Source organism: Diabrotica virgifera, chromosome 3, assembly GCF_917563875.1.
Source record: "Diabrotica virgifera virgifera chromosome 3, PGI_DIABVI_V3a".
In the NCBI taxonomy this organism is placed as follows: domain Eukaryota; kingdom Metazoa; phylum Arthropoda; class Insecta; order Coleoptera; family Chrysomelidae; genus Diabrotica; species Diabrotica virgifera.
Genome location: NC_065445.1, coordinates 119,587,293 through 119,600,085, shown reverse-complemented (window position 1 = coordinate 119,600,085; position 12,793 = coordinate 119,587,293). Strand labels below are relative to the sequence as shown.

The window sequence follows — 12,793 nt, the reverse complement described above, 5'->3', positions numbered from 1 at the left end:
GAACCAAAGTAAGTTTGTGTTTAACCTTTATAAACATTTTATAAACCTGTATATTAAAGTATAATACTTATTTTTAAGAAATTTTAAACGTCAAAATCCTAGTAATCCTACATTGTCCAATTTTCTGGCTTTACTCTGTATAATAAACATGTTTTTAAGTTTTTGTCTTGAATTTTTAAATTTTTTTCACTTTCCGTTGGTTCGGATTTGCCGAAAGTTCGGATTCGCGGGGTTCGGATTTACGGGGTTCTACTGTATTCAGAATTACTATAATATAGTAAGCAGAAAAAACGAAATAAATATGTATGTATGTCAAATTTATCCTCATTGACAATAAATTGTCAAAGTTATAGGTATAGGTACTTCACTTAAATGAAATACAGTGTACAGGGTATTCACAAAGTGGTCTGAAATGGTGGGTCGTTATTTGAGATTCTGTTATAGTTATGATTATTGCGCACGTTTCTAGAGGAAATAATATGAAACAATAATTATTCATAGATGTTGAAGTTACCAGTAAAGTATTAGCATATAGTGCAAAATCCTCACTAAAACAATCAAATCAATTTATGACCGTTAAAGAGGCATTGTATTTTGACAACCTTGTCATTTTTCTTCATGTACCATGACCTTTCAGAAAGTTGGTTACCATCATAGCTATCATAATTTTATTCACTGTCACCCTAAATAGCATGCTTGTATCAATGCCATACCAATCTCGAAAGTTGTTCAACTATGAAGTTCTCCTTCGTTCTGGACTGCGTTTGCCTGCTATTTTCCCTTGCATAATATTTTGTAGCAACGTATATTTTTTTATTATAGGTTATTTACTACATGCAAATAAAAATTATAAGCATGTTTGTTGTTTGTTCAAAGGGGTGTATGTATAAATTTGGATTTGTTATCCAGTGATAACAAAGACTCCACTAGTCTCTCAAATTATTGAAATGTGCCCTGTAAGTGTAAGTACTTCACTACACTGCACTTTCACTTCACTTCACTTTTGCTTAGAACCTATATGGTAGCTCCAATGGTTTGTGCCTCTTCAGTCTCCGAGTCTGCTCACTATCTAGCAGGTTTAGTGCAGGATTGTTTGGGTGGTTTTCTAATTTTACCAAATAGCGGCTGCTGTATTCACTTACTATCTCCTTAACTGTGGCTACTTGGAGATCGTCTCGGATTTCTCTGTTTGGTATAAACCAAGGTACATTTGTTATGGTCCGTAGTACCTTCGACTGGAAGCGTTCCAATATCTCTATGTTTGAGTTTGCAGCCGTACCCCATAGTTGTACACCATAAGTTCATATTGGTTTCAAGGCTACTTTATAAACCAATAATTTGTTTTTTAAGCTAAGTTTTGACTGTCTTCCCAGTAGCCAGTAGTATTTGCTGAGTTTCAAGACAAGTTGTTTTCTTTTGTTAAAAATGTGCTTTCTCCAGGTCAGTCCTTTGTCCAAGTGCATCCCTAAATACTTTACGCTGTCAGATTAAGGCAGATCTTGTCCATTTAGTGTAACAGTTGGCACTGTACGTCTGCATTTGGTAAATGTAAACTGATTTTACTTCATTGAATTTGATTCTCCAATTTCTTGTCCAGTCCTGAATTTTCACTAGATGTTGTTGGAGAATTCTTGCGGCTATGGCTGGGTCTTTGTGTTTAACCATTATCGCTTTATCGTCTGCAAAGGAAGCTGTGATTGTTTGGTTGCTCACTGGAAGATCAGCTGTACGTATGTTTGGAACCTTTCATTACATGTCCAAAATACTCCATCTTTCTCTTCTTGATGCTTTTTATAATCTCAGTAGTCTTGCTAAGACGTTCTAGCATTGTGTAGTTTCGAATCTTCTCCACTAAAGAAACTTTTAAAATTCTTCTATAGCACCACATTTCGAAAGCCAACCGATTTACATACCTACTGACAACAATGCACATGATTCTCAAAGTGATAACTGAAAAAGTCCGGTCCTACCAATAGTTCTATAAATGATTCTTATATACCAGATTCTATGCATCTCAAAGATGCATGGATATGCACGTGGATGTGCATGTTTGTTACGTTGATTTTGAAAAAGTATTTGACAAAGTAGGACATGAAAAATTAGTCTAAATTCTAAAGACCAAAACCATAGACAAAGGGGATTTACGAATAACAACAAACCTTTACTGGAATCAAAAAGCACAAATTGAGGCACCAGTCTTTACGAACCAGCCTTACCAATCTTTACGAACCAGTCCAGAAATTGAAATCAGGAGAGGAGTTAGGCAGGAATGTATTATGTCTCCATTACCATTTAATGTTTATAGTGAAGCCACTTTTGAAGAAGCATTACTATCTCAAACTGAATGAATAATAGTTAGCGGAAGATCTATTAACAACATAAGACATGCAGATGACAACGTGACTACGGCAAGCTCTGCTGAACAACTACAATTACTGCTAAACAAAACAAAACAGTTTCTGTGAAAAATATAGACTAAAAATGAATATAATAGAGTAGATACATGATAATAACAAAGAAAACAAATATACAAACAAACATACATTTGGGAAATGTACCGATAGAAAGGGTTTATAGATACAAATACCTAGGAACCTGGATTTCAGACAATAATGATCAGACACAAAAAATAAGGGCCAGAAAAGAAATAGCAAGAAATGCGTTTGTAACAATCAAAACAATTCTATGCAACAAAGACCTTAGATTAGATAACTGAGAGTAAGTGCTTTGAGATGCTACGTGTTTTCGATACAGCAATATGGACTTGAAAGCTGGATATTGAAGCAAAAACACATAAATAAGCTACAGTGCTTTGAAATGTGGTGTTACAGGAGGATGCTTAGAATATCATGGACACAGAAAAAAAACTATCACGGAAGTATTGCGAGAAATGGGCAAAGAATACGAAATAATAAAAATATATAGAAAGCTACAATATCTAGGACTGTATGAGTATCTAGGACAAATATGAACTGCTAAGAGTGATAATACAGGGAAATATAAGTGGAGAAAGGAGAGAAGAAACAGGAAGGAGAGTACCCTGGTTGAAGAATTTAAGGGACTGGTTTAAATGCAGTTTTAAAGAACTCTTCAGAACAGCCAGAGGCGGCTTTACCTAGTGCAGGGTGTGCGGTGCACACGGGCGCCGGAATGTTGAGGGCGCCGAGCGCCAAAGAGCGGATCTTTTACTTTGTTTCAACATAAAATATGCTTTAAAACGATTAATGAAAAATTACATTGGCACTTAAAGCGCGATTTATAGATTGCCGCCCGCCCAGCTTTCCGTCCAACAGACGGGCGGTAATCTTTTGATTCATTTGAAGATATACCGACAATGTTTCCGAAATCGGTTGTGGAACCTATAAAGGTCAAATTGTTTGGGACTTACCGGGCATTTTCAAAGACGTTTGTACACGGTGTCGCGGGGTAATTTTTCGAAATAAGCTTTGACGGAATGGATTAAGTGTTATATTTAAGTTAACATCTAAATATAAAGTAAAGCTGCTCTTCTTTTGATTAAAATTATTAAAAAGGAAGATTTTCTTTTATTGCTAGAACAATTATTGCGACTTTCAGCGGAGTCAGAGCGCGGAGTCAACATTGTTGCAAAGTTGATTGACAAATTTATCACTAGTAAGTATTCAGCATGAAATAAAAATTGAAGTTGGTGATATTATTCAAGATTTTACTACTGCAAAAGCACGAAAAGTATCTTTTTTATAATTATATCGTCGCCTTAGTACTATAACTTGATAACTCCAAAATTGACGCTTTTGAGATAACTAGTTCACAAAATGTATTTTACTTGTCTCCATATATTGTGTAAAAACTTGATAACTCGCTCCAAACGGGTTAAGTATTTATTTATGATTGACGAAAGTTGATAAAACTCACATGCCCCTAATATTCGCTGCTAAAACTTGACAAGATGAGTTATCAAGTTATTTTTAAATCGAAATAATCGTGAATGCGACATACACTGAATACTACAACTAGCTAACGTTATCTGTTGTAGCACGTGTTTTTCTGAAACCATTGAGCCTACCACATAATTGCTATCTATTTATTCGGTTCATGTTAATGCAAAACTTCGAGAATTGTTAGCAGACCTAGCAACCTCCGTGATGGAGGGATAATATTCACCAAAATAATGCTTAAAATATTAGTTTTGTTAAAAAGTTTACTTAGATGCAACTTGGCACGTCATGCAACATTACCAAATGTTAACATTATGGTAGTGCTAAAAGTTGATAACTTTACTTTTTCATGTTATTTTCCATATCGGAAAACAAATTTGCATCGTATTCCTAAATAGATCAGCAGCCAAAAAGTTAAGGAGCAGTATTTTAGAGCTGCAGAGAGAATTCCGTATTTACCAACATCATGGTAGAGGCACAAATATCTTTAAAATCTTTAAACCCGTTTATCTCAGAACTGCTAATTTCGAGTTATCAAGTTATCGTATTAAGGCGAATATAATATGTTGTAGTATGTGCGTCCTGTAATAATTCGTTAATAATTTTTTTTTTAAATAATCACAAAGTTGTTCTTTTTTATTCATCTAACCAATTCCTTCCTAAAAGTACTATTTACTCGTTTACTCAAACCTGTCAAATTTCCTCAAACAATTTTCAACCTTACCTCATAGATAAAATAGTTCATTTTTAATTAAATATTTTTAACAGATTTGGGTAGGTTGTTCTGACAGCGTGAATACCTATTGGCTCCCGACATCATTTAATATTGCACTATTTGCATCTGGATTTTTGTTCACATTATAAGCGTACCTAATACCCTATGTACTAGTGCTAGGTAGGTACCTATTCGACTATTCCATTTTGACTGCACGTCTACCAAAGGGCGCGAGGGCATGGACTGCACAAGGGCGCAACATGGGCTAGAGCCGCCTCTGAGAACAGCAGCGGTAGATAGAGTAAAGATAGTGATGATGACATCCAACCTACGATTGGGAGACGGCACTTAAAGAAGAAGTACCAGCGAAGTAGGTTAAATATGAGATTTTAATATAAAACATAAATTATAATATTATAGGGGAGGGGATACAATTTTTAATAGAAATGGAAAAATGGAAAGACTGTGTGGCAGAGTAGGTACCTACTTGAGAGAGAAAGATTTAGGTGAAAAAGACGCGATGGACAGAAAAATGAGTGGCGAAGAAAAGTAAGAAGGAACATCGACCGCTGAAAAGGGGAAATCTGAAGAAGGAAAAGAAGAAGATAAAAATTTATTTAGATAATATATTATTCTCTTCTTCATGTGCCTCATGCTTTAAGGACATTGGCAATCACTAGTGCGCATTTTAATCTTTCTGCAGCAGTTCTGAAGAGGTCTATTGTTGTTTTTCCACTCCACTGCTTAAAATTTTTCAACCAAGACATGTGTCGTCTCCCCGGTACTCTTTTTCTTTTCACTTTCCCTTATATAACCAATTTATAATCAACCAATCAATCGATATGATCAACAATATATTCAATCTACGGTCCTTCTTGGTTCTTTGTGTCTCAGCTTGTGTCTTTTAGTTACTCTTCTTATTCTTCTAAAGTACCTACCTACATAATTTTTCTCACCACGAATTTTCTTTATCTGTCAGTAAGTTGCCATGATTTGCAACCAAAAGTTAAGAGGGCAATATATTATTTCAAATCATTTATTTTTCCTTTTTTTATATTCTTGTATTTTCACCGATAAGTACTGGTAATTTCTCTCATTTGTTGTATATTTACTTCGCCAATTCCTATATCTATTTTTCTACCATGTCGTAAAATGTTGTGGTAGTCTCCTAGGATCAAAACCTTTGTTTTGTTTATATAGAATATTCTATTATTCTTTTTCTTTTTAATATAAGTATCTTTTAATATGATATTTTTTTACCTGGTAAGCATATTTTTGTATAGAGTCTACTTTTATCAATACTCTTGTATTCTTATATTTATACATAATTATAGCAATATAATAAAATATATAATATTTTGCTTAGATCTAATATTATATTAATATGTTAAGAATAAAGTACGCTAGTTAAGTAATAGTCTTTGATTGAATATTACGAAAATAGTTCTAATATATTTTATTTAAATTAGAATAATCGAAATCACCTTGATGACATCTTAGAAATACCAAAATTGTGTATTTAACCCTCTCCTTTAACACATTTATCATAAGATCAGAAAAATACTCACTAATAAGGGATCAGCACAATACCAAATATTTATCTACACTCTCACTTCACAAAACATAACATATTTGACAATTTTCATCGTTTTACGCACGTTTTCCTCGCTGGAAAATGGAGAAAAACCTCGATCTCTTTGAGCATATCTAATCTAAATGATTTTACCGCCCCCTCGGCTTACTTTAGTATTGATCGCGCGCTTTGCCTTCAGAGGCGCATCAGGAACGTCATCTTGTAGGGTAGGCGGTTGATGTGACTTTCAAAACACGTAGAAAAACCGGCTCCTGTCATTCTGATCGCTCCTGTACTAGGAGCCATTAATTTTTATTATAGTTAACAGGGTAGTAATTTGGTTTAATTTGTAGGTTCTTGAGTAAAATGACCTAGGAATCTAAATAAACTTGATATTAAAAGTTTTAAATATCAGTAAAATCTTTTATAAAAGGGATATTTTGTTTTAAAATCCCTTAAAGGGCTACATCATAGAACGTTTTCCAACCAAAAAGTTCATCATCAGTACTGTTTACCTGAAATGATTATAACTAAACTTAGGCAAATATGCAAATAAAAAAGTATGAAATATGCGCATAAATATGCAGTATTTTATGCAAAATATGCATATTTATCTAGAAAATATGCATGTAATAAAAAATATTTACAATATTTTTTTATTTACAAAAATACTTACAATATTATAAATACATAACATATACAATTATTTTAACATAAATATTATTTTTAATTGTGGTGACAATAGATTATCAAATGATGTTCAAAATTTTCTAATAAAAACTTATGGCTTCTATCTGAATACATATATTTGTAAGATAAAGTAGTTTTCAATCCTAATAGCAAAATTGATAATATTTAAAATATTAAAAATATTACTAAAAGATTTTTAAATTGAAAACGTATTGGTACACTTTCCTGGTGACACCTCCAAGGCTTCTACAATTTGCAAGCACATGGATGCTGCAGTGAAGACAAAGGGAAGGAATTCTACACTATGCAATTCACATCCCTCGTCTGCAGCTTGGTAAAGTTCCAACGGAAAATGCACCTGGTTACTCTACGGAGTAATACGGCTATAAAATAAAAATGTATACCATTTTTATTCAGTTGCAATGCGAAGGCAAAACAATCTTACTTTTTAATTAGAATACGGAGCGCAGTCCAGTCCTCTGAATCGAGATTTTGGGCTCTTATTGGAGCCTCATCGGAGAAAACGTAGGCACTGTTCTCCATATCCTAAATGGCCAGCATCGAGAGTCTTTCCCACCATTGCAACCGAAGTGAAGGTATTAGGTCCCTTTGTCTTCACTGCAGCATCCATGTGCTTGCAAATTGTAGAAGCCTTGGAGGTGTCACCAGGAAAGTGTACCAATACGTTTTCAATTTAAAAATCCTTTAGTAATATTTTTAATATTTTCAATATTATCAATTTTGCTATTAGGATTGAAAACTACTTCATCTTTCAACTGCCAGATGACGCTAGTCACCTAATACCTTCACTTCGGTTGCAATGGGTGGGAAAGACTCTCGATGCTGGCCATTTAGAATATGGAGAACAGCGCCTACGTTCTCTCCGATGAGGCTCCAATACGAGCCGAAAATCGCGATTCAGAGGACTGGACTGCGCTCCGTATTCTAATTGAAAAGTAAGATTGTTTTGCCTTCGCATTGCAACTGAATAAAAATGGTATACATTTTTATTTTATAGTCGTATTACTCCGTAGAGTAACCAGGTGCTTTTTCCGTTGGAACTTTACCAAGCTGCAGACGGGGGATGTGAATTGCATAGTGTAGAATTCCTTCCCTTTGTCTTCACTGCAGCATCCATGTGCTTGCAAATTATAGAAGCCTTGGAGGTGTCACCAGGAAAGTGTACCAATATGTTTTCAATTTAAAAATCTTTTAGTAATATTTTTAATATTTTCAATATTATCAATTTTGCTATTAGGATTGAAAACTACTTCATCTTTCAACTGCCAGATGACGCTAGTCACCTAATACCTTCACTTCGGTTGCAATGGGTGGGAAAGACTCTCGATGCTAGCCATTTAGGATATGGAGAACAGTGCCTACGTTCTCTCCGATGAGGCTCCAATAAGAGCCGAAAATCGCGATTCAGAGGACTGGACTGCGCTCCGTATTCTAATTGAAAAGTAAGATTGTTTTGCCTTCGCATTGCAACTGAATAAAAATGGTATTCGTTTTGAGCGTTAACAAAGTGTCAAAGCAAAATCGACCGACCTGCTCATGGTGGCGGTTTTTTGAAATTTTATTAGGGCGCTTTGTGTATGTTTAAATGAGACATTTAAAAAAAATGCCGTGTCACGCTAGTGATATTATGTATTAATATAAACAGAAAATAAAAACACACTTAATCTGATATAAATTCTTCTATTTCCAATATTGATTATCAGTTTGATTTTGTATACATAACCTCACTATCGCAGTTTATGTCAATAAATCTGTATTAACGAAAAAGAAAATATTTTTGTTGCACTATAAGTTACAGTATAAATTAATAACTAATGAATTCTAACAATTGTATTCGGTTATTATCACTACAAAATAAAATATTCAAGTTTAACAAAATAATCCCATAAGACTCAATGTTAAAACGTCCTGACAAAATCTGACAGAGTGTCACGTGACTGTAAGTAGAGGGGAGACGCACGGAGCCAATACATTTTTATTTTATAGTCGTATTACTCCGTAGAGTAACCAGGTGCATTGTCCGTTGGAACTTTACCAAACTGCAGACGGGGGATGTGAATTTCATAGTGTAGAATTCCTTCCCTTTGTCTTCACTGCAGCATCCATGTGCTTGCAAATTGTAGAAGCCTTGGAGGTGTCACCAGGAAAGTGTACCAATACGTTTTCAATTTAAAAATCTTTTAGTAATATTTTTAATATTTTCAATATTATCAATTTTGCTATTAGGATTGAAAACTACTTCATCTTTCAACTGCCAGATAATGCCACCTAATACCTTTACTTCGGTTGCAATGGGTGGGAAAGACTCTCGATGCTGGCCATTTAGGATATGGAGAACAGTGCCTACGTTCTTTCCGATGAGGCTCCAATAAGAGCCGAAAATCGCGATTCAGAGGACTGGACTGCGCTCCGTATTCTAATTGAAAAGTAAGATTGTTTTGCCTTCGAATTGCAACTGAATAAAAATGGTATACATTTTTATTTTACATATATTTGTATTTGTTCTAAATTAAGTGGTTCGGAAAATGTCCCAGCTAGTACTTGAACCACTTCAGAAAGAACCTGTTAACCCCTATTTTTACCATGGTTACTATAAATTTTTGAAATATTTCCTTTCCACTAGTACCTTTAACGTTTTGACATAATGACTCAAATTCTTTTATTAAAACTGTACTCTCTAACAATGCTGAGTTTTCTGGACAAAACTATAATTTGATTTTATTAATGACAGTCAGGGCCGCCGCTGAGATGTTGGCCGCCCGTGTGCAACTTAATATTTGCCGCCCCCCTTCCAACACTTTAGAAATATGTACATACTAGTATTTAAAGAAATGTGCAGAAGATGCATAACAATAATAAGTTGTAAATAGATAAATACTTGAACAATTTGAGTAATATCCATGATCCAACGCCCATTATATGTATATTGTATATCCTAATTTAAACTTCCATTTAATTAAAATAAACCGTGAATAATATAACATAAACATATAAAGAAACTAAAAACAAACTTTTCTGGCTTCTGTTTCGGGAAAAATTTTGACAATGTCTTTGTTTTTAATACCCAATGTCGCACACACTTCATGTTCGATAGATAACATTGCTAAAGCAGAAAGTCTATCTTGCTTCATTGAAAATCGCAAATAATTTTTAATAATTTTAAGTTTTGAAACGACTACTCACCCTTAGCTACAGTAAAGGATAGAGTTAGGAATATACGTACGATTACAGTTAAGTTTGGAAATGTTGATATAATATTATTTCGTAAATTTATTCAAGAATATTACCAGGACGTTTTTCTGCGGTAACATATGGTTGAATAGCTTTAATTTCTTCATATAAATCGGTTGCACTAATGTTAGTCTCCGAGCTGTTTTTTCTCACAATTGAATATGTTTATCCATTGAATTTCCAAATTCATATCCTTTTTGTTATCATTTTGCAATTCTTCTAAAACATCATATATTTTACTTATCTGGGTTGTTAATGGTGCGATTACATCGATCAGACTCTCCCATCGCATGTCCAACAATGCTTTTAATGTCCACTTTGGAAGGTGCTTTAATAAAATTTTCCTTCAAATATTCGAAGAAGAAAAAAATACATATAGTTCCTGTACCTACAGCATTAAAAAATTCCACCCACTCAAAACTTAATTTTATTGCATCATTCACCACCAGATTTAAACTATGTGCAGAAAAGGGAATAAAAAATGATCGAGGATATTTCTCTCGAGGATTTTCTGCAATCCAATGTGTCTACCACGCATATTGGCTCCATTATCGCAACCCTGTCCACGCATATTATCCATAATATTTATATTTAATTCTTCAAGTTTATTCTCTATAAATTCAAAGAGACCTTGTCCAGTTACGTCAGTTTCAGGAGAAAAAAATATTCGAACTGGCGTTGAAGTTGAAGAAACACATCTTACTACAATAATTTATTGTTATTTATTTGTTCTACATGCGTTATATCTGGGCTACAATATAATATAATAGAGAAATATTTAGATTCTCGAAAAAAAGCACTATAAATGTTAAATGAAGCGCATTTTAGTATTATCAGGTAATAATAATAATAATTATTGTTTGGAATATTAGACTTTAGAATTAGAATTGTCTGAAACATTACTATTTAATTATTTGAACTTATTTGCGTTTTAAAAAAGTAGTATCATCAGTGGCCTGCTTTTGGCCGCCCCTATTGTTGGCCGCCTGTGTACGATGCACACTTTGCACACATGGTAGCGGCGGCCCTGATGACAGTTGCTGTTGGAGGATGTTATTTTGGAAGGCTTGCTTAGCTTCCAATAAAGATTTGCAACTATCATCCGTTAAAAGGTAAATTATTTTTTTTAAATCAACAAAATGACACCCATGTTCCCCAACGTGTTAAAATGGGTTGCGGTGGCAGTGGAACAGCAGGAAGCATATCTCTGTAACATTGTATTCTTACAGGTGATTTCAGGAATACCTTTTTAACGCTCGCTATTTAACTGTAAACTGTTAACTAGTGGAAATTTTTTTCTTACTTCCTCCGCAACTCTGTTTATTCCATGCGCTAAACAAGTGACATGTATTAAGTGTGGATAAAATATTTTTAATTTTGTCCTGCTTTCACCATATATGGTGCGGCATCAGATAAAATAAGCAATAATTTATCATTAGGCACAGCAGCAGGAAGAAAAAAAATTGCTAATGCTGCTTGTAGAAACCGTGATATTGTTAGAGCGTTGGTTTTTTCCACTTGCTTACAGGAAATTAAATACGATTTTGGAAAGGTTTCATCGCTAAGTACACCAATGAATAAGTGCACAATGTATCTTCCTGACGAGTCAGTGGTCTCGTCCACACATATGTAAAAGTAATTATTACCTATTTCGGCTTTTATGTTGTGGATAACTAAGGAGTATAACAAATTGACATTATTTCTCTTTAGAGTTGTACCCATTTTTAAAATCTAAGATTGTAGAAACAAATAATGAAAAATAAAAAATGAAAAACAAATAATGAAAAAAAAACAAATAATAAAACTAAAAATGAACAGTTTTTGCATAACAATTAAAATATTTAAATTAAATCAAATAAAAATCAGTGTAGTAATCTTGAAAATGTCAAGAAATGACTGTGCAAGAAGGAAGAACCCCCAAATATTTACAAGAGGCTCTTGGTCTTTTCTGTTTACATTTAAAGAAAAAAATACTGTGAGCATCAATTAAAAGCACTTAATTAATTAAGTCCAATATAGTTTTTGTTTTTAGCAAAATTAAAGCAAACTATGCTATTGTTAGAAAAAAATGTTAGCGACCTTTCAGTAGACTATTGAGTGATTTGAATTTTAAATAGGTATCCTATTTTTTTATCGCAAGGAGTTTAAAAAATGCTTGAAAAAAGAAAAACACATCGATTTATTGCGAACTAGCCTTGTCTCGGTACTTTTCTTAAACATAATCTCCAATTTTAAAATCTTTGTTTGTAGCACCGTGTAAATTTTTAAAATAAAATAAAAAATAATACGTATGTATTTACGGTTTTGCCACAACATGAGCAATAAACTTTATCCATATCATAGATAGCTCTTTGTAAGGTTTTATCCAAGTTGAAACATTGCTTATTTTCAAAGCACAATAATTATTCACAATTAGAAATACACGTTGTTTACGCCTCCAATTTTACAACAAAAGTGAAACCAAGTGAAACTGACAGTCAAAATAAAAATTTTTACCTAGAGACATAAACTGGAAAACACAAACCCTTAATTACAGGACAAAACTATAAGCCGCTGTCTTTTATTAGTTACTATACCAAGAATTTGAATACCAAGTGATTATAAAACAAAATTAAATATTGGCATTTTCATGCTATCTGTAAGTTT

General features: G+C 33.5%; 1 protein-coding gene across 4 annotated transcripts in view; it reads right to left on the bottom strand.

The window, feature by feature from the left end:
* The window catches only part of LOC126881276 (TBC1 domain family member 16), a 133,851-nt gene that overhangs the window by 71,993 nt on the left and 49,065 nt on the right, over window positions 1–12,793 (bottom strand). Inside the window, exon 1 of one of the 4 annotated variants that reach the window (XM_050645466.1) lies at window positions 6,201–6,326. The exons of the other annotated variants lie outside the window; for them this stretch is intronic. The gene's annotated coding sequence lies outside the window, so the exon portion shown is untranslated. Of the gene's footprint in view, window positions 1–6,200; window positions 6,327–12,793 lie in introns of those variants that run through there. 4 annotated transcript variants of the gene reach the window in all.